Source organism: Gopherus evgoodei, chromosome 2, assembly GCF_007399415.2.
Source record: "Gopherus evgoodei ecotype Sinaloan lineage chromosome 2, rGopEvg1_v1.p, whole genome shotgun sequence".
Taxonomy (NCBI): domain Eukaryota; kingdom Metazoa; phylum Chordata; order Testudines; family Testudinidae; genus Gopherus; species Gopherus evgoodei.
In genome coordinates this window covers 136,740,376-136,761,683 of record NC_044323.1, presented here as the reverse complement: position 1 = coordinate 136,761,683, position 21,308 = coordinate 136,740,376, and the positions used below count along the sequence as shown (strand labels likewise).

General features: G+C 46.9%; 1 long non-coding RNA gene across 1 annotated transcript; it reads right to left on the bottom strand.

The window, feature by feature from the left end:
• Window positions 1–657: 657 nt before the first annotated feature.
• LOC115646174 lies at window positions 658–21,010 on the bottom strand. Its single transcript, XR_003998958.1, has 3 exons — window positions 20,971–21,010; window positions 18,115–18,117; window positions 658–714 (listed from the first exon to the last, which is right to left on the bottom strand). It is a non-coding gene; the product is annotated as an uncharacterized LOC115646174 (long non-coding RNA).
• Between the last annotated feature and the right edge of the window lie 298 nt (window positions 21,011–21,308).

The window sequence follows — 21,308 nt, the reverse complement described above, 5'->3', positions numbered from 1 at the left end:
TAAGAAGAGTGCACATGAAGAAAATTCATTTTTAAGTTAACATGTATACTTATTAAGAGTATTGTAGAGCAATTATTCAGCTCTTCTCATAAACAGCTGATAATCTCAGATAACATTAAGAAAATACTGCAATGATTCACCTATCCATTGCGAGTAATGATTAGGTACACAGGATATTAGGTGTAGTAACGGCCCTTTCCCACTCCATCCTGGAAAACCTAATAAACTTCATTAAGTCCCAGCCTGTTTCACAAAAATTATAGGCATGTCAGACGCATAGGCATAGTTTGACTTCTACATTTTGCGAGATGGGGGTGGTTCCAGTCAGGCCAACTGGGCTATGCATGGAGGGAGGGGAAAATTCTGTGCCTGGGGTGCCATTTCAGATTGGTGGGGGAGTGAGTACAACTTTAACAGTGATTCCAAGAGCTACTTAGGCAACTGAAAATTCTAGTGTTTTTGCAGATAACAACTTCAAAATATCTGACAGGAGCATTGTATCTAATTCCTATATCTAGAAAGAAAATTAAATAAATATTAGACCCATTCAGCTCTAATACTAACATGTTCTGACATTTTGTGGCAAGTCACTTATGGTACCCTAGTTAGGTTTAAAATTTCAATGTACATTCTTACTCAGATACTCTTACTAAAGTCAGAAGGGAACACTTTGATCATCTAGTCTGACTTCCTGCACACTGCAGGCCACAGAACCTCACCCACTCATTCCTGGAATAGACCCCTAGCCTCTGGCTGAGTTACTGAAGTCCTCAAATCCTGACTTAAAGACTTTAAATTACAGACAATTTATCATTTACGCTAGTTTAAATCTGCAAGTGACCCCATACCGAATGCTGCAGAAGAAGGGAGAAAAAACCCTATGGTCTCTGCCAATCTGACCTGTGGGAAAATTCCTTCCTGACCCCAAATATGATGATCAGTTAGACCCTGAGCATGTGGGAAGACCCACCAGTCAGATATCTGGGAAAGAATTCTCTATAGTAACTCAGAGTCCCCCCTCATCCCCCGCCCCTCTGCCATCTAGTGTCCCATCTCCAACCGTTGGGGATTTTTGCTACAGGGAGTCGTCGATGGGCCACATGCCATTGTAGGCAGTCCTGTTATACCATCTCCTCCATAAACTTATCAAATTCAGTCTTGAAGCCAGTTAGGTTTTTTTGCCCCCACTGCTCCCCTTGGAAGTTGTGCCAGAACTTAACTCCTCTGATGCTTAGAAACAAGCCTAAACTTGTTGATGGCCAGTTTATGATGTATTTGTTCTTGGGCCCACACTGATGCTTTACTTAAATAAGTCCTCTCCCTCCCTGGTATTTATCCCTCTTATGTATTTATACAGAGTAATCATATATCCCCTCAGCCTTCTATTGGTTACACTAAACAAGCCAAGCTCCGTGAGTCTCTTCTCATAAAATGAGTTTTCTATTCCTCAGATCATCCTAGTAGCACTTCTCTGCACCTATTCCAGTTTGAATTAATCTTTATTCAACATGGGAGACCAGAATTGCACAGAATACTCCAGATGAGGTTGTGACAGGTTCCCTCGGGGTGCCACCGGGGACTGGGGTACCACTGAACCCCCTGACCCACCAGCCTGGGCTCCCTCTCACACTGTACTCCTGTGACAAGCTACAAAGCCCTCCAGCCTGCATTTTCTCCATCATTCATACAGGTGGGGACACATCCAGCTACCATTACCTGCAGGCTCTCTGACCAGCCCCTGCGTCAGAAGGCTTCAGCCAAGACAACTCCCAGCTCTCCAGGCATGCACACCCTCTGGAGAATAAACCCAAAATTATACCATCTCGTGCTGCACAGGGAACTGTACAGCGTAAGCTCATAAAGTTCACTCCCTCCCTCGACGTGGAGAGGAATATGCAACAGCCTTTGCCCCTTGAGCTAAGATTTCCATACACTTCACTCCAACTCACTGGTTTAGATAAAGCAAAAACAAGTTTATTAACTACAAAAGATAGATTTGAAGTGATTATAAGGGATCACAAACAGATCAAAGCAGATTATCTAGCAAATAAACAAAAAATGCTAACTGATCTTAATATAGTAGATTGCTAATTCATATCCAATCTGATTCTCACCTTACGAGATGATACAAACAGGCTGCAGATTCTTAAGGGACAAGCTGCACTTTCTTTACAGCTTGGAATCCCCAGATGTTTCATACGCAGGCTAAAAATCTCTTTAGCCTAGGTCCAGAACTTCCCCCAGTTTAGTCTTTGTTCCTCAGGTGTTTCCAGAAGTCTTCTTGTGTGGGGAGTGAAGAACATCAGATGGTGTCACTCCCTGCCTTATATAGCTTTTGCACGTGGCAGGAATCCTTTGTTTCAAAGCTTGGTTCCCAGACCAGTCTGTGGAAAAATATAGACATTCCAAGATTGTCATCCTCTGATCAACAAGTACACCCAAGTCTTTCTCCTCCACTGTCACTGCCAACTGATATGTCCCCAGCTTATAGCAAAAATTCTCATTGTTGGTCCCTAAATGCATAACCTTGCACTTTGAACTATTAAATATCATCCCAGGTCCATTACTCTAGTTTACAAGGTCATCCAGATCTTCTTGTATGATATTCTGGTCATCTTTGGTATTGGCAATGCCTTCCAACTTTGTGTCATGTGCAAATTTTATTAGCACACTCCTACTTTTTGTGCCAAGGTCAGTAATAAAAATGTTAAATAAAGTTTGTCCCAAGACTGATCCCTGAGGAAAAGACGGTTACTCACCTTTGTAACTGTTGTTCTTCGAGATGTGTTACTCATATCCATTCTAGTTAGGTGTGTGCGCGCCGCGTGCACGTTCGTTGGAGAAACTTTTACCCTAGTAACACTCGGCGGGTCGGCTGGGCGCCCCTGGAGTGGCGCCGCTATGGCGCCTAATATATATCCCGGCCGACCGGGCCACCCTTCAGTTCCTTCTTGCCGGCTACTCTGACAGTGGGGAAGGAGGGTGGGTGTGGAATGGATATGAGCAACACATCTCGAAGAACAACAGTTACAAAGGTGAGTAACCATCTTTTCTTCTTCGAGTGATTGCTCATATGCATTCCAGTTAGGTGATTCCCAAGCCTTACCTAGGCGGAGGGGTCGGAGTGAGATCTGGCGGTATGCAGAACCGCTGCGCCAAAGGCTGCATCATCTCTAGATTGCTGGACCAGCGCGTAGTGCAAGGTGAAGGTGTGGACCGATGACCAGGTCGCTGCACGGCATATCTCCTGGATAGGCATGCGTGCCAGGAAGGCAGTTGATGATGCTTGAGTTCTAGTAGAGTGCGCAGTAAGGTGGCCCAAAGGGACATGAGTTAGGTCATAGCATGTGCGAATGCAAGCAGTCACCCAGGAGGAGATCCTCTGGGAAGAGACTGGCAGGCCTTTCATCCATTCCACGACCACCACAAACAGTTGGAGAGACTTTTGGAACGGCTTCGTACGCTCAATGTAGAAGGTGAGTGCCCTGCGTACATCTAAGGAGTGTAGCTGCTGCTCCCACCGAGAAGAGTGGGGCTTTGGAATGAAGACCAGGAGGAAGATGTCCTGGTTGGTGTGGAAGGCAGACACAACCTTAGGGAGGAACGCCGGATGAGGGCGCAGCTGTACCTTGTCTTTATGGAAAACAGTGTATGGGGGGTCCACCGTGAGAGCTCTTAGTTCGGAGACTCGCCTGGCCGATGTAATGGCCTCCAGGAACACTGTTTTCCACTATAGGTACAGGAGCGAGCAAGTCACTAGTGGCTCAAATGGCGGGAGCATGAGCCTGGTTAAGACCAAGTTAAGATCCCAGGTAGGGGCAGGGCGACGTACGGGGGGATAGAGACGCTCTAGGCCCTTAATGAACCGAGAGACCAAGGAGTGGGAGAACACGGAGTGGCCGCCCTCGCCTGGCCGGAAAGTGGATATGGCCACTAAGTGCACCTTCAGAGAGGATGTCGCTAGGCCCTGCTGCTTAAGGTACCAGAGGTAGTCTACGACAGTGGGGATCGAGGCATCCGAAGGAGTAATGCCCTGCGTTGCACACCAGCAAGAGAAGCGTTTCCACTTTGCCAAGTACGTGAAGCGGGTGGAAGGCTTCCTGCTGCTGAGGAGAACATGCTGAACCGGCACAGAACAGCTCAACTCTGCCGCGTTTAGCCACGCAGAAGCCACACCGTGAGGTAGAGAGCTCGCAGGTCTGGGTGACGAAGCCTGCTGTGGTCTTGTGTGATCAGGTCCGGGAGGAGAGGGAGGGGAACTGGAGTGTCTCCGGACAGATCTAGCAGGGGGGTGAACCAGTGCTGTCTGGGCCACGCAGGTGCGATCAGGATCAGATGCGCTTTGTCCCTGCGGAGCTTCAACAGGATCTTGTGAACCAGGGGAAACGGAGGGAAGGCATACAACAGGTGGTGCCTCCACGACAGGAGGAATGCATCCGTGATCGAGCAGGGGGAGAGACCCTGAAAAGAGCAGAACTCCTGGCACTTCCTGTTCGAGCGGAAGGCGAACAGGTCTATGCGGGGAAATCCCCACCTCTGGAAGAGTGAATGGATGACGTCCGGCCTTATTGACCACTCGTGACATAGAAAGGACCGGCTGAGCCGATCTGCCAAAGCGTTCCGGACCCCCGGAAGGAAGGACGCCACTAGATCTATCGACTGGGCTATACATAAGTCCCAGAGTTGAATGGCCTCCTGACACAGGGGAGACGAGCGGGTCCCTCCTTGCTTGTTGATGTAGTACATGGCCGTTGTGTTGTCCATGACCACCGAAACACAACGGCCGTGCAGATGTTGTTGAAACGCCTGGCAAGCAAGGCGGACTGCCCTCAACTCGTGGACGTTTATATGGAGTGTCAGCTCCTGGGATGACCAAAGGCCCTGGGTACGTAGGTGACCCAGGGGGGCCCCCAACCGAGGGATGACGCATCCATCGTTAAGGTCATTGACGGCGGCTGTGGATGGAATGGCATCCCTGCGCATACCAGGGATGGAGTTAGCCACCAATCGAGGGAGCGGAGGGGGCTGGGAGAAACTGTCACCAGGACGTCTATAGGGTCCCTTCCCAGGTGGAAGACCGAATGGAGCCACGTTTGGAAGGGTCTCATGCGGAGCCTGGCATACTTTGACACATAAGTACATGCGGCCATATGCCCCAGGAGTCCGAGACAGGTGCGAGCTGAGGTGATCAGGGAGGCCTGCAAGCTTCGTATGATCGATATGATCGCTTGGAAGCAGGGCTGAGGCAAGTAGGCCCTGGCTTGAGTGGAGTCCAGCGTTGCCCCTATGAAGTCCAGCCTCTGCGTGGGGACCAGGGTGGACTTCTCGGTGTTGAGGAGTAGTCCCAACCGGGAGAATAAGTCCGTAACTACATTGACATGCTGCCGTACCTGAGACTGAGAGGATCCCTTGAGGAGCCAGTCGTCCAGATACGGGAACACATGTATCTGTTGCCAGTGGAGGTGGGCAGCGATGACGGCCATGCACTTCGTAAACACCCTCGGGGCCGTGGAGAGGCCGAAGGGAAGGACTGTGAATTGGAAGTGCTGGTGGTTGGCCATAAAGCGAAGGTACTTCCTGTGCAGTGGAAAGATGGCAATATGGAAGTACGCATCCTTCATGTCAGGGCGGCATACCAGTCTCCAGGATCCATTGAGGGGATAATCGTTCCCAGGGAGACCATGCAGAACTTCAGCTTGAGCATCCATTTGTTGAGTCCGCGCAGGTCTAGGATAGGTCTGAGGCCTCCCTTAAACTTGGGGATCAGAAAATATCGGGAATAAAACCCCTTTCCTCTCTCGTCTAGAGGTACCTCCTCTATAGCTCCTGCAGCGAGGAGAGATTGGACCTCCTGTAGGAGGGCTTGCTCATGAGAGGGGTCCCTGAAGAGGGACCGGGAAGGGGGGCGGGAGGGTGGTGATGAAGCAAATTGGAGGTGGTATCCCTGCTTCACTGTGCGCAGAACCCAAAGGTCTGATGTTAATTGGGACCATGCCGGGAGGAAGTGGGAGAGGTGGTTGGAGAAGGGAGGGAGAGGATCCTGTTTTGAGGCTGGTATGCCGTCCCTGGGCGCACCTTCAAAAGTTGGCCTTGGGGCCCGGTGGTGCCTTAGAGGGTCCCTGGTTTTGGCCTCCTTGGGAACCGGACTGGCATCTGCGGCCTCCCCACCTGCGCCTTCTATTGAGGTCCTGCCTCTGGTGAGGTGGAAAATACAGGCAGTGAGTTTGGGGTCTGAAGGGTCTACGCTGGGTTACGGGGGTATGCATCCCCAGCAAGCGCATGATGACTCTGTTATCCTTCAGGCTTTGCAGCCTGGGATCGGTCTTCTCCGAGAACAAACCCTTGCCATCACAGGGTAAGTCCTGGATGGTGTACTGCAGTTCCGGAGGCAGGTTAGAGACCTGGAGCCAGGAGATGCGCCTCATGGTAATCCCCGAGGCCAAGGTTCTGGCTGCCGAGTCGGCCGCATCCAGGGAGGCCTGGAGAGGGGTCCTGGCCACTTTCTTGCCCTCCTCCAGGAACGCATTGAACTCCTGGCGTCAGTCCGGGGGTAGCAGCTCGGAGAACCTACCCACTTCAGCCCAAGTGTTATAGTTACAGCGGCTCAGTAGAGCCTGTTGGTTGGCCACATGGAGCTGCAGGGCCCCCGCTGAATACACCTTACGACCCAGGAGATCCATTCGTCTGGCCTCTTTGGACTTCGGGGCCAGTGCCTGCTGGCCATGTCGATCCCTTTCGTTGACCGACTGGACAACTAAGGAGGAGGGAGGAGGATGGACGTACAAGTACTTGTACCCCCGAGAGGGTACCATGTACTTTCTCTCAACTCCCTTTGCCATCGGTGGAATGGAGGCTGGAGACTGCCAGAGGGTGTCAGCAGTGGCCTGGATGGTCTTAATGAATGGCAGCGTGACCCGGGTGGGAGCATCAGCAGTGAGGATGCTCACCATGGGGTCCTCGACTTCCGGGACCTCCTTGGGAGGCTGATGTTGAGGGCGACTCTGCGCAGGAGGTCCTGATGGGCCCTGAGGTCTATCAGTAGGGGCCCTGATGATGAGGTCCCTGCCACAGCCTCATCCGGTGAGGAAGAGGAGGATACCCCGGGAATGAGGGGGTCTTGGACGGCCTCCTGCTCCTGGGACGGTTCCTGCTCCAGATGCCCCGGGGAGTCCGGAGGATGTGTGACTTGCTCTTCCAACTCAACCGCGGGGGGGGGGGGGGGCGAGAAATGGTGGCTTCTGGTGCCCGATGTTCTGAGGCAGCAGAGCGGGTCTGGACCAGAGGAGCACCCTCGGCTTGGTGGTACGCCCAGGGTGTCCAGAAGGACCACCGCTGGGGTCCCATGTCCTGCAACTCAGAGTCCTGGAACACCCCCACCGGTACCTCTGTATCCCGGTCCAGGTCGTAGTAGCTGTCCGCCTGGGAGGATGAGGATGTGTGTCTGGATGGCCAAGGTGGAGCAGAAAAACCTGGAGCCGAAGTCTCGACCGACCTTGCACCTCTTGATCGTGGAGACCGGTGCCGGTACTCATAGCAGTACCGAGAACGAGACTGGGACCTGCGACCGGCCCGGTGCCGGGAGGTCGACCGGGATCTTGATCTCTATGCCCTGATCTGCTCCAGGAGGTACGGTGCTTGGTACGGTGCGGGGAGCTGGAGCGGTACCGCGATTAGCGTGTTGGTGATCGAGGGACTGACCGGTGCCGAGAGCCTGACCGGCGCCATGGCGAGGATCGGTTCCGAGACCGAGAGCGACGTCAAGATCGGGAGCGACGTCTCGACTCAGAGCGGCGGCGGGACTGTGATCTTGATCGGTGCCGGTCCCCTACGCTGATCGACGGCGGTCTGGTCAGGGTCGGCTTGCCCAGGGACTGCAATACCCGCACCGGCAGTGCCGGGGGTGGGGCGGAGCCACTTCAGTGATGGCAATCAAGTCCCTCACTGGGGAGAAAGTCTCCGGAGTCGATAGTAAGGTGAGCTCTACCACGGACGGTGCTGGGGAGCTGTCGGGTGCCGGACTCAACTGCCCTCGTGGAGCTGGAGTCGACAACACCGGTTTTGGCTGTGCCACGGCAGTTATCGGTGCTGGGCGGTCAGCCTTAGGTGCAGTCTCTGGCTGCAACACGGGCGTTGTCATCTGACCCTTCGCCATCTTCGACCTCGGGGAGAGGGAGCGGTGTGGGGTCGATTTCGGTGCTGGCGGTGGCGGGTACCGGGAATCCTTAGGCGTACCAGCGACGCCTGGTGCCGTAGGGGTGCCTTTGCTCACCGACTGGCTCGTGCTCGGTGCCGAGGGTGACGGTGTCAGGGCCCCTTCCATCAGGAGCTGCTTCAATCTAATGTCCCGCTCCTTTTTTGTCCTTGGCTTAAAAGCCTTGCAAATTGGGCACTTAGCCGATAAGTGCGATTCCCCTAGGCACTTCAAACAGGACTCGTGGGGATCTCCTGTCGGCATCGGCATATGACAGGCCGAACACTGCTTGAAACCCGGTGAGCCAGGCATGAGGTCCAGCACCGGGTGCAAGGAAGGGGCTATCCCCCGAACCCCGCAACACTTACTAATTAACAACTATAACTATGAACTACAACTAACTCTAATGAACTATATATATACAATAACAGTAAACTATACTATGAATATAACTAGAAGAGACTACGAGTAGCTAGGGAAGGTGGAGGTCAGCGAAGCCGCACTCCACAGTTCCAACGACCGACACGGGCGATAACAAGGAACTGAAGGGTGGCCGGGTCGGCCGGGGTATATATTAGGCACCATAACAGTGCCACTCCAGGAGGCGCCCAGCCGACCCGCCGAGTGTTGCTAGGATAAAAGTTTCTCCGACGAACATGCACGTGGCGCGCACACACCTAACTGGAATGCATATGAACAATCACTCGAAGAAGAACTTCACTAACCTCCCTCTAGCTTGACATTTCACCTTTCAGTATGACCTCTTATAGTCTTCCCTTTAACCAGTTCCTTATCCACCTTTCAGTTCTCATATTAATCCCCATCTTCTCCAATGATCTAATCATTTCTCATGTGGAACTGTATAAAATGCCTTACTGACATCCAGGTAGATTAGATCTACTGCATTTCCTTTGTCTAAAAAAATCAGTTATCGTCTCAAAGAAAGATATTAGTAACTTTGCTACCACCTCTTGAATGCAACAACTGAAACAATTGTCGAAAAATCTACAATTGCTTTCTATCATGAGGCTACTTACTTTTTGCAGTTCACCAAGCTTGGAACAGATCATTTAACTTTAGGAAACATCCTAACATCCCTTTCTTATCTTAATTACCTGTTAATCACTCTGTAAACAAAATTCTGATTCCCTGATTCAGGGGCGCAAGCTGGGAGCAGTTTCCTCTCTCCTCTGCAGATCTCCTTATATTGCATACTGTGGGCTTGCCTTCACTACTGGGGCATTGCTGCAATTGATGCAATGGGTGTTGATTTAGCAGGTCTAGTGAAGACCCTCTAAATCGACAGCAGAGCCATCTCCGGTTGACTTCGGAACTCCAGTTTCTAAAGAAGAGTAAAGTAAGTCAACCGGAGAGCGTCTCCCATCAACACAGTGCAGAGAAGACACCCAGGTAAGTCAACCTAAGCTACATAGCTGGAGTAGTGTAACTTAGGTCCACTTACCCCAGTTGGCTACCTGAGGCTTGGAGTTTGGGGGGGGGGCACTGCCCTCCTATGCTCCCCCTCAAACTCCACCCCTGGTTAGATGTCTAGGGTTTCCAAAATGGATTTTAGGCCCACATTTTCTAGTTAACACAGACTAATATCTTACAATTCAAATGATCTAGACTTTAGTTGTTCAGGCTATATTTTGACAACTGGACATAACATGCCTGTGCAAAGAGGAACAAACTGAGATGAGAACTACTTTGCGGGCATTCACAAACAAACGCATTTTCAAAACTTGTGGCTGCAGTTTTAGAGGCTAAGTTGAGGCTAGCTGATATTTTGTCTTTTTATGTTATGTTAACAGTGGGCCATGTTTTTTGAATACTAGATGCACCCACAGCTGTGAGAGCAAGATTTTCATGTGCAAAGTGGCAACCAGAACATCTTAGCAAATTGTTTAACTAAGTAACATAGTTAATACATTGCTTCTGTCTATTTCTTTCACAACAAACTTTCATTTCTGATCTAGCCTAGCTTCTGAGTGAAGACATAGATCAACTGGTTCAAGAAGAGCTCTCTCTGCCTGAAGAGTCTTCAAAGTTATAAAGGCTTGACATAGAAATTTCATTTTAAAATACTTGTTTCCTTGAGGACCTTTTGCAATCTACTGCCATAATCCGATATTTCTTGCTCTTCTCCCCCCAAAGGAAATGCATAAGAGCTTTTTCACACACAATAACTATAATGGTAGGCTGAAGACATTTATAGGGCCCTGGATCAGATTGATTGATGTACATTTGTTTCAGAATTATGATGCTTGTTTCAGAAACTGTCATGGAAATTTTGTTTTGTCACTCTCTACCTAAAATCTAATTTAGGGTTATTAGCTTAAGGAAGCGCTAAGTCCTTACAACAATTTAAATACCTCAGTGTGGAGTTGTGACAGGAATGTTGGTGTGGATGCTAGGAGCTGTATGGATGTTTGGTGTAAGTGGAGGGAATTGATGGGAATTCTTTGCTATAAGAATATACCAATATTACCTTGGCAAAAGGACTACGTTGGTGTATTGTCCTTTTGTTGCAAATGAAAAGACAATTGAAAAAGCATTTAATTCATTGAAAGCCCACAGTAGTTTCTGCTTTCATTGCGAACAAGTTCTAATCTAGTTCACTGGACTCTATTCATTATGGTTCTTAATACCAGTTGTAAACAGAGACATGAAGAGATGTAGATGAAATAGCACAATATAAACAAGGAACTGCATTACAGACATCAAGAGATGTGTTTTCACAAGTTACTGCAACAATGTTACTTCCGTGCCAGGAAACTATTGCCTGTTGCCATTATTAAACATGGCAGTGAAAACTTCTAGTTATTAGCAATTGGGAAAAACAGGGAAAATTTCCATTCTGCAAGGCCAATACCTGAGGTGGTGTGGCTCGGGCTGCAGTTTCATATTTCTGAGTGTGTGGAAGGGTCATGGCCCATCTCTAGAAAGAAACCTACCAAATTTCTTTGGCCTCTTGGTTTAAAAAGAAAAATCAAACAAAATAAAAGTCATATTGTGACCTTAAGAACTTTGATACCAACCAACAGAAGGTTCACTGTTTTGTAACAGCAACTCTGAGTAGGCCTGACAAATTCACTACAACTAACATATTGCTTTCATACTATTTATCCATAAATAGCATCTGGTAAGTTATCAGATGAAAGCCAGGATCATGCTGGCCATTAATATCATTATGAAATATATGTATGGATTATCTTTAAAAAGTTATGCTTATATTCTGAAAATGTGTCCTTATAGTTTGTATCCAGGTATTACTCTCCAGCAGAGGTGAAAGACTTGTTTGCCAGACAAAGGGCGGTACATTCACATGTCTGCCAAGGCTCATCTGTAGATGTAGGCTTATAAGCCAATGGAAACAATGGAAGCTCCATTTACATATCAGTCAACAGGAGGATTGGATGTCAATAGAAAGAGAAGAACAAGCCCTGAGGATAAGCCTGGCTGTGTGCAAAGACAATGCGCTTTGGGAAATATAAAAAGAAGCAAAAACCCATTTTGGTATCCATTACTGAGGGGGCAAAAGGAACAGAACTTTTTGCATCCGTGAATGGTGGATCCCAGCCATCTGGGCTGGTGATGCTGGAAAAGATTGCTTTAGATAAGAAATTTTTTTCAACAACGATTTTAGCTGGTTAAAGTTAAGTTAAGAGTCTAATAAGTGTGTTATACTTTTGTTTAGCCAGTTTCCAACATTCTTGCTTACTACTCATTTGAATGTCTGTTCTTCATTAAACTTATTCTCATTTTTACTATAATTACATCTCAGTGATGTGGTACCAAAGTGTGACTGCTCAGTTGAATAAAACAAGCTGATGTGTATACTGTTCTCTTTGGGGGACAGCAAGCCTGGTAATTTCTGAGTGTCCAGTGGTGGGCTGGACACTACAGGGAGTGCTCTGAAGACTTGGGTGTTGGTGTGCACCTAGCACTAGCCTGCACAGAGAGGGAAAGGTCTGGAGATCTAGCAGTAAGCGCATGTGGGGCCAGAGGCTGTTGGTTTCAGGAAGCTGAACCACAGCAGGGACAGACAAGACCATGTCACGCTAAGGACAAGGATAGCAAGGTGACTAATAACCTTGGGCATCCCTGGGACAGCACCACAATACCCTATCATTATTACCTAGGTAACTTGAATTGCCACTCAGTAAGACAGTACAGAACAATTAATTTGGCTTATATACACATAGGGATGGTTATATTTAAACAAAGTTTTTAACACTATTGCCACAACAGGCAAGGCACATCAATTATATGTAATCTCTGGCCTTGCCTTACTGGCCACGCAACAGCATCCTGAGCTCACACTGGATCCAATCCTACTCCTGTTGAAAATGAGGACATAGGTCCCATTGATGACAATAGGAGCAGGTTTATGCCCTCCCTTGATTTTATTAATGACCATCGGCTGGTTTCAGGATCCCATCCAGTGCCACTGTCACACCTAAGGTCACAAAATGTTCAAAGTTTGATGCCAGGACTTTTGTCTGAGTAGAAAGGGGGATTGGTTTAAATGAGAATGGGATAACCGGGTTTTAGGAACTGTCATGAAGTGTGTGTGGGGGGGGGGAGGGGTTGAATACTCAAGTGCCACTTCTTCTCTTACTCCTCCACCCCCTTCTTGCCACAATCACCTTTTGTAATAAAAACAAGAACCAATTATGAAAGGAAAGGTAGAAATAGTGGCTTTCACCTCTGTGCCTCATTTCCTTAATTGTATCCTCCCAAGGCCTAAGCCCGCCTGTATTCTCTGCCACATACCTGCAGCCTCTATACTCTTAAGTTCCCACTGTTCTGTGTTTTTCCTCTTTTATTTCTGCACTCTCTCCTCCTTCTTGGTTTTCTGTGCTTATATTTGCAATGCTTGCCTCACTTTCTTCTCTACTCATTTCTCCTGCTACCCCATCATTCAGTCTACTCCTTGTCTCTTCTCTCCCTAGCCATCATTCTCCACTGTATCTCTTTCTCTCTCAGCCTTTTCTGGTTTCCTGAGGCAAGTGTGCCAGAGGAGCAAAAAATAAAAATAGCTGCTTCCCCATCCTATACATGCACCCATGAGGCAGCAGCCATTTGGCAGGCTTTGCTGGGAAGCTCCAGAGAAAAGAACTAGTGCTGTTGGCAAACCCAGCAGCCCAAGAGAGCTGGTGGAGCAGAGGAGGGGATCGGTCCCTGCCTCCATCATACCAACAAGTACTACCAAACAAGCGCAAGGATGAGTGCATCCTTTCCATTGGGATAGCATTGCATGCAGCACATATTACTTTCTTAAGATCTTTAAGACTGCCATAGTCACAATATCTGCCTCCTTTGACAAAGTGGGAAATTTTGTGTAATATTTTTATGAAGCCTACATGTGCCTCACTTTCCACTATATTTTGTGTGGCTACCCAGCTGGGAAGAAAAGATCCAAGTATGCTCTCAGGACAAGTTAAGAGACATAGGGGTATGTGTGTCACATACCTGTCAAAAAGGACTGTCCAAGGCTGACCTCATATCAATGGGAAACCCAATCACCAGGACTTTGACATCTAGCAGCCAACGACCCAGAGGGAGGTGGATTACCTCCACCATTCAGCAGGCAAGCTGAGAAAAGACCCCAGCTAGAGAACAAAGGAGTCATAACTATAAAGTGAAGGGTAACAACCCTCCTGTGTACAATACTATAAAATCCCTCCTGGCCAGAGACACCAAAATCCTTTTACCTGTAAAGGGTTAAGAAACTCAGGTAACCTGGCTGACACCTGACCCAAAGAACCAATAAGGGGACAAGATACTTTCAAATCTTGGGCGAGGGGGAAGGCTTTTGTTTGTTCTCTCTGTTTTGGTGGTGTTCGCTCTTGGGACTAAGAGGGATCGGACATCAATCCATGTTTTCCGAATCTTTCTGCACAAGTCTCTCATATTTCAAACTTGTAAGTAACAGCCAGGCAAGACGTTTTAGTTTTATCTTTGTTTTCTCAACTTGTAAATGTTTCTTTGCTAGAGTGTTTACCTCTGTTTGCTGTAACTTTGAAGCTAAGGCTAGAGGGGGTTCCTCTGGGCTCTTTGAATCTGATTACCCTGTAAAGTTATTTTCAATCCTGATTTTACAGAGATGATTTTTACTTTTTCTTTAATTAAAATTCTTCTTTTAAGAAACTGATTGATTTTTCATTGTTTTAAGATCCAAGGGTTTTGGACCTGTGTTCACCAGGACTAATTGGTGAGGGTATACTCTTAAGCCTACCCAGGAAAAGGGGTGTAAGGACTTGGGGGTGGGAGGAATTAGTCTCAAATCCACCCAGGAAAGGGGGGTTAGGGACTTAGGAAATATTTGGGGGAAGGCAGAGTTCCAAGTGGCTCTCTCCTAAGATTTGGAATACACTTGGTGGTGGCAGCTAACCGTTAACCTAAGCTGGTAAATAAGCTTAGGGGGCTTTCATGTGGGTCCCTACATCTGTACCCTAGAGTTCAGAGTGGGGAAGGAACCTTGACAAAAGGATTGGAAGGTGATGGGGGGATAAACTATTGCCTGCTAAAAGAAGCTGGGAGCTCCCTCAGCTGGGAGCTAACTGAGAAGGTCAGAGCCTGAGCATGTGGTTCACTATAGTTTGGCTTGGGATCTGGGCTAACCAGAAGGGACTCTGCTTTAACTTCGATTTCTCTACACTAACCTAAGGACTTTCAGATTGTGTGTGCCAGGTGACCAATAAGTGGTTACCTGAATTTGAAAAGGCTGCCATTGTCATTGTGACTACTCACGGAGAGCATTGCGCCCTGAAAGGGCACAGTACCAGCCTCCCACATGGCTCTGGTTTTGTTGGATTCACTTTAGGGAACCATGGCCAGGGAACCCTGTATAGGGTCAGCTGGTGCCAAAGGCCCAGTCTTGGAGGGCCCAGCCCTATGGAACTGTGTTTGTCCTTGGAGCCCAGCACAGAAAAAGGGTTACTCCCAGGAGCCTGGTTACAGGCTGGGGCACAGATCTGACCCCGTCACTCTATGACAACTCCATAGCACAGAAAACTATTAAGCCCTGAACATTTCTTTTCATTTAAATAATGTAAGGTGATAAGGAAATTTAGGTTAAATTATACTCATGTACTTTTAAAACCTAACACTTGCCCTTTCAAGTTGATGTCACAAATCTTTCCCCTTGTTTATGGAAAAATGTTTAATAAATCTGTTAACAAAGCTCTCGTGATTATCAAGACTCTGTACAATGAAAAACTATGAGTAGGTGCTATCAAGCTAGTAATTACATAACCGCACCATAACACCCTCCAGGGAATGTGGTTTATTGGTAGAAGATGTGAAGGAAAAAATAGGAAGTTTGAATATTAACAGCTTTTCAGCCAACTTCAGTCTGAGTTTGCCTAACTCTGTTCTTCTTCCATGCTACCCTCTTTCCCCAGACACCATGTGAAACAAATGCAATTGAGTGCATGTTCTGAGAGGCTTTTTCATTACACTTACAAACCTGATGTTAGTGCCTGCTGGAACAGCAGCACTGGAGGACCATAAACTGCTCATTACTTTCTGGCAGTGAATTCAGTGTTGTGTTTTAGTCTATGCTGGGAGGTGAAAATGTATCCAGCACCGTGCCTCATTGACCTGAAGATTCACAGGCCCCATCAGGAACAGAGATTTGTTTTCCTCAAGGGAAATGGTGAGTTATTCTACCCAGAAATCCAGAGACCAGGAAATGGGATAGTTATCTACTAAATGTAAAATTGAGATATGATCTGCAATATCAAGGTCAAATAATGCACTTTAGACCTCAGTTCACCAAAACATTTAAGTATGCTCGTAGTCCCACTGATGTCAATAAGACTTCTCATGTGCTTAAGTAATTTGCATGTGCTTAAATCTTAATGGCAAGGAGTTATTCTCTGGATTAAAGATCAAGGGCTGGATTCATGATGGTTTCATCAAGTCATAATTATACAGGATGCAACTGATTTCAATTACCTTATTGAAAAGAGTGACTGAGAGACTCATTAGTAAGTCTCTACTGTTTGGTAAAGTAGATTTCTGACATTTCAGAAATATATTCAGAGCCAGATAATTTAAACCTGCACTGTTGCTGTCACTATGGCTTATATCCCCAAAAGATTACAGTTGATGCCCACAGACCCCACTTGTACTCAGTTTGCACACGTGGGAGGAGGTCTCCTCCTCCAGGGTCTCTTCATGCTGAATATTCCATTTCATTCCATTAGAGTCTCACTATTTTGGCAAAATGCCAACAAGAATTTCCTTATCTAAGGCCTGATCCTGCATGGCATTGAGTGCCCCCAGCTTCCATTAGAGCTAATGGGAACCAAGCACACTCAGCAATTATTTTTCACGAATAAAGTCTGGAGGCCTAACTGAGATGGGGGGCCTCATTATGCATGGCACTGTACAAATAGCATTAAGGACAGTTCCTGCCCAAAAGGATAAATAGACGAGACAAAGCAGGGAGGAGGGGACACAAGGTACAGAAAGGTGGTGAAGTGACTTACTCAAGGTTACCCAGTGAGTCAATGGCATATATGGGAACGGAATCAGGTTTCCTTGCAGGATGTTTCCCCAGATGTTAGAATTTTTAACACCAGTTGGTATGTGAATAACTCCTGTAAAAGAGAGAAAGGGTTAAAAATGAAACCTAAGTTGGCATGCCATTAAGGGGGAAACAATGTAGGAATTATAACAATATTGACAGAGAGGTGGAAGGAAAAATACTTATTTCTAAATGTGTCATTTATTACCAAACATAAGAAACTTAATATGGTCTCAGCTCCCTGATTCAGTAATATGATAACCCCTGACAGTGGTAATACAAGAGTTAAACTCTCCAGACACATTCCTCATCCCCCTCCTTTACCTAATATCTAATTTCAAAAACAGATATTCTTTCCCTTGTGCTAGAAAACAACATGTTCCTCTCCAAACCACATCTTTAAAAACAAGAAATCAGAGCCAAACATTTCTCTTTCTAGGATCCTAGAAATTCCCTTTAATTAAATTCCAGCTCAGGAGACCTCACTAGTATGTCTAGACAACCGTTGGCCTTCTAGCTAAACAGATTTCACATAATTGCATCAGGAGACAGTACATGGGCAGTGGAGACTGCTTAATTATGTGTTAAAGAGCTTAAAAATAAACTTTTTTCTAGAGACAAAGGTGGCATTGTACAATTCACTTACTACCCAAAACTAGGTTGCATCACAAGTACCACTACAAAATGCTTCATTGTTAATTGCATTCAAAGTACAGAATATTTGTCATGTACAATCTGTAAATAGATTATTGTATGTTGAAAAAGGGCACAAAGGCAGAATTTTAAGGATAACAGTGAAACTGTGATTCAAAGGACATGGCACAAGCTGCAGAAAGAAATTCTAGAAGTCATTTAGGCTGCCTCAGCATTTAAAGCTTCTGCTCCCAATGAGAAAGCTACACGGCCAGTTGTAACAAGCTAAGGAGAAAAGAAAGAAGGGAGCATGGCAAGCAAGGGGCTTAGGGAGTAGAGTTGGTGAAAAAATTATCCCCCAATCCCCACTGCCCCAAACTCCTGCAAACAAAAATTAAAATAAAACTGAAATATTTAAAAAACATTTTCGATTCAATAAAATTTCAGGTATTTTCTAAAATACTGAAAACCCCAAACTCAAAAATATGTTAATTTTCAATCCCCCCAAAAGATATTTTAGTTAAAAACAAAAACCAATCATTAGTTTTCAGTTACCAAAAAACAAAAAAGAAATCCATGAAGACTGAATTTTTTTCCATGAAAATTCCTGTACAGTCAGAGCAAAAAAAAAAAAAAAAGGCGGGGGGTTTGATTTTTTTCCCTGCATTAGGAACTAAGACGAGAGATGGAGAGTGACTAAGAAGAGCACTCTCTCCCTTTGCCCGTTCCAGCATTGGAGACTTTCTGACACTTCCTCCTAGATAATGTTGGTAGCTTAAAAGTGGCTAAAAGTGAGCTCCATGTGTTTACTCCTAAGCCACCTCCAGTCCTGTTACTCCCTCTACCCTTTTTTCCCTTTTCATCATTCAGGCCTGCAACCTTGAGTCCTTTCTTTGAGAGCTCCCCACTTCACACTACATATCCAAATTGTGACCAAGTGACTCTTCCTCTTAAACCACATATGGAATATCAGATCCTTGGGCTTGTTATGCTGCCACTTGTAGGCTGCAGCTCCTGTTCCAATGCCACTTCCACTCCAGGCTGCTCACCAGGTTCATCCCTGAACAGATCCTCTGAATATGGCCCCAGGACAGCCCCTTGGCCCTCTGGCCATGTGTCCTTCTCCAGCAACCAGGTCTGTTCCTGCTCTGATGAAGTCTTCTCTGGTGCTGTCCCTTTCCCCTCTGCCTCTAGTCTAAAAATCCCTGCTCAGCAACGTGACATGCATGACTGTGAGCTCTGAATTTGGGGATAGGGTGAGGACCCGGTCAAACTCCACATAGTAAGGGCAGGGAGATGAAGACTTGCTGTTGCTATCCTTTACCTGGCAGAAGGTGCCCTCCAGGTTTTTAACGCACTCCCTGCACTGGACTGCTATCCAGCTGATCCTCACCTCTCCCAGCCTCTAAGACATGCTGTTATACTAGTGCAGAGTTTGGGTACTGTGAATTAGGGACCCCCTCAGTGCCAACTGGTAAAGGGCATACCATAACATAACTCCCATCAGGCCTGACACACTCATTACCCCAATGCACTGTTGTCATAATCTGTATCTAAAAGGCGTCATGTAAGGTAGCACATGCAAACTGATAACATGCTGGTCATTAATATTATTGCATGATGTATGTGCAGATGATGAATAAAAATTATAGGTGCTTGCTGGAAATACATTTCGAAAATATGTTTGGCAGGCAGTGCATAAGTCCAGCCGTTCCAGTCAAAGGAATGTTGTTTCACCAACTTGACTGTGCCTCCAGTGTAAAATAAGCAAAGTGAGATCAAAGAGAATGAAAAGCACATTTATACGTAAGGTAAAAAAGCCATCAGGCAGGCAAGTGGAGGAAGATGACCACTTAATCTCAACAGAGGATGAGGCCTTCCTGATTCTTGAAACAGTCTTGAAACTTTGGGAAAATATAAGCAGAGGCAAAAAGCCATTTTTTTATCCATCAACTAGGAGACAAAAGGGAAGCAGCACCCTTCAAGCTGATGAAAAGTGGATCCTCTTGGCACAGGAGGCAAAAATAGCTGGAAACAGACTGTATGTGAGAAATCTGCTTAGGGCAAATCTACACTACAAAATTAAGGCAACCTGAAGCCTGGTCTACACTACAGAGTTAGGTAAATGCAAGATAGCATACGTCAGCCTCACTCTGTATGCATCTGCACTAAAAATGTAGCTTTCGCTGATGTAATTCGCTCACTACATCAACTTAATAACTCTGGACTTTCTCCTTCGGACATATTCTGTGGTATCTGAGTGCTTTGCTGTAGTTCAGTGATCCCCAAACTTTTCATGCTCGCACAGCCCCCCTTGTCCGTCTGCATTCTCTCCTCCCCATGGAGGTGGGGCCAGGAGTGAGGCAGCAACTCTTGGGGGGAGGAAGAGGGTATGGACAGGGGTAAGGAGGCCGAAGCTGTGGCCACAGATGGGGGTGGGTCTGGGGCCTGTAGCAGGGCCAGGAATGGAGCCATGGCCAGGGGCCAAGGCTGGAGCAGGGGCTGGGAGTGGAGCCACAGCTGGGGGCTGTTGCTGGAGGAGGGGCTGGGGCTGGTAGCAGAGCCGTGGCCAGGCCATGGGTTGAGACCAGCAGCCAGGGTCACGGCCGGGTGCTGAGCCAGCCAAGCCCCAGTTGGGGTCCAAGGCTGGGGGCGGGTCTTTGAGCTGGAGCCATAGCTGAGGGCAAGGCTGGAGCAGAGCTGGAGGTGGAGCAGGGCTGGGTGGCGCTCTGCCCCTGTCCCACCCCGAAATGTTCCTTCACATTTTGGGGACCACTGCTGTAGATAACAGATTTCATGATGCATTTGGGGTGGTTACTGGATCTATGAAGGTGGGTGTGATGATCCATGGGTTTCTTATACATGGTTGTCTGTAGGGTTCCATTGCTGAAGCTGTTTGTAATCTCTAGGAAGCTGATGCTAGTGTGGGAGTGTTCCAGAGAGAGTTTTATGGACAAGTGGTGGTTGCTGAAGTTGTGATGGAAATCTATGAGGGAGTTTAAGTCGTCTGTCCAGAAGATGAAAATATCATTGATGTATCTCAGGTATATCGTTGGTTTTGTGCTGCATTTGTCCAGAAATTCTTCTTCAGGGTGGCCTATGAAGATGTAGGTGTATTTGAGAGAAATCCCAACATGTTAAGGGATGGAAATGCACCATTAACATCCCTAACAACTTTGTCTCTGCCCTGTAATGACGCCACAAAAATAATTTTAACTACCATTTTAATCCAATTTGGGGCATGGAGAAGTCATGGTTGGAGAAAATTAGTGGGGATTGAGAGGAGTAGCAGTGGAGCACAGGGATATGGGAAGATCAGCAAGTGGCCTCTGAACCTTTAAGAGCAACAGTAGTTGGGCCAGGTGTATTTACCCATAATAATTTGGTATAGTCTCGAGAGCTCTAACAGTTTCTCAGTCAAGATATTCTGATGAATGCACTGCACACAGAGTATTTAAGGTTCTGTGCTGAATCTTTAGTGGAGAGCTTTTTCTTGGTGAGTGAGTATGCTTGGCCATGTGTTCTCTCATAGACCTTAAGGTCAGAAGGGACGATCAAGATCATCTAGTCTGACCTCCTGCACATTGCAGGCCCCAGAACATCACACACTCACTCCTATAATGGACCCATAACTTCTGGCTGAGTTAATGAAGTCCTCGTACCTCTCATTTGTATTTTCTAAGCATTGTCCCATGTCTCTGTTTTATAATCCCCACTGTAACAAAATGAATAACTGGGCTTCTCACTTGAATACCATATGAGAGGCAGAAAACAGCTTCCCTGGGCCATAGGAAATCAATCCCACCCATGGAGGACAGACAGTTTCCCTCAAGGCATACTCATCCTAAAGTAATTTGAAATCATTGCTAAAGTTGCCCATTCTCTTCCTATAATACTAGCAATAGTGACTGTCACAGGCTTCCACTGCCGGCCTTGTGTTAATCT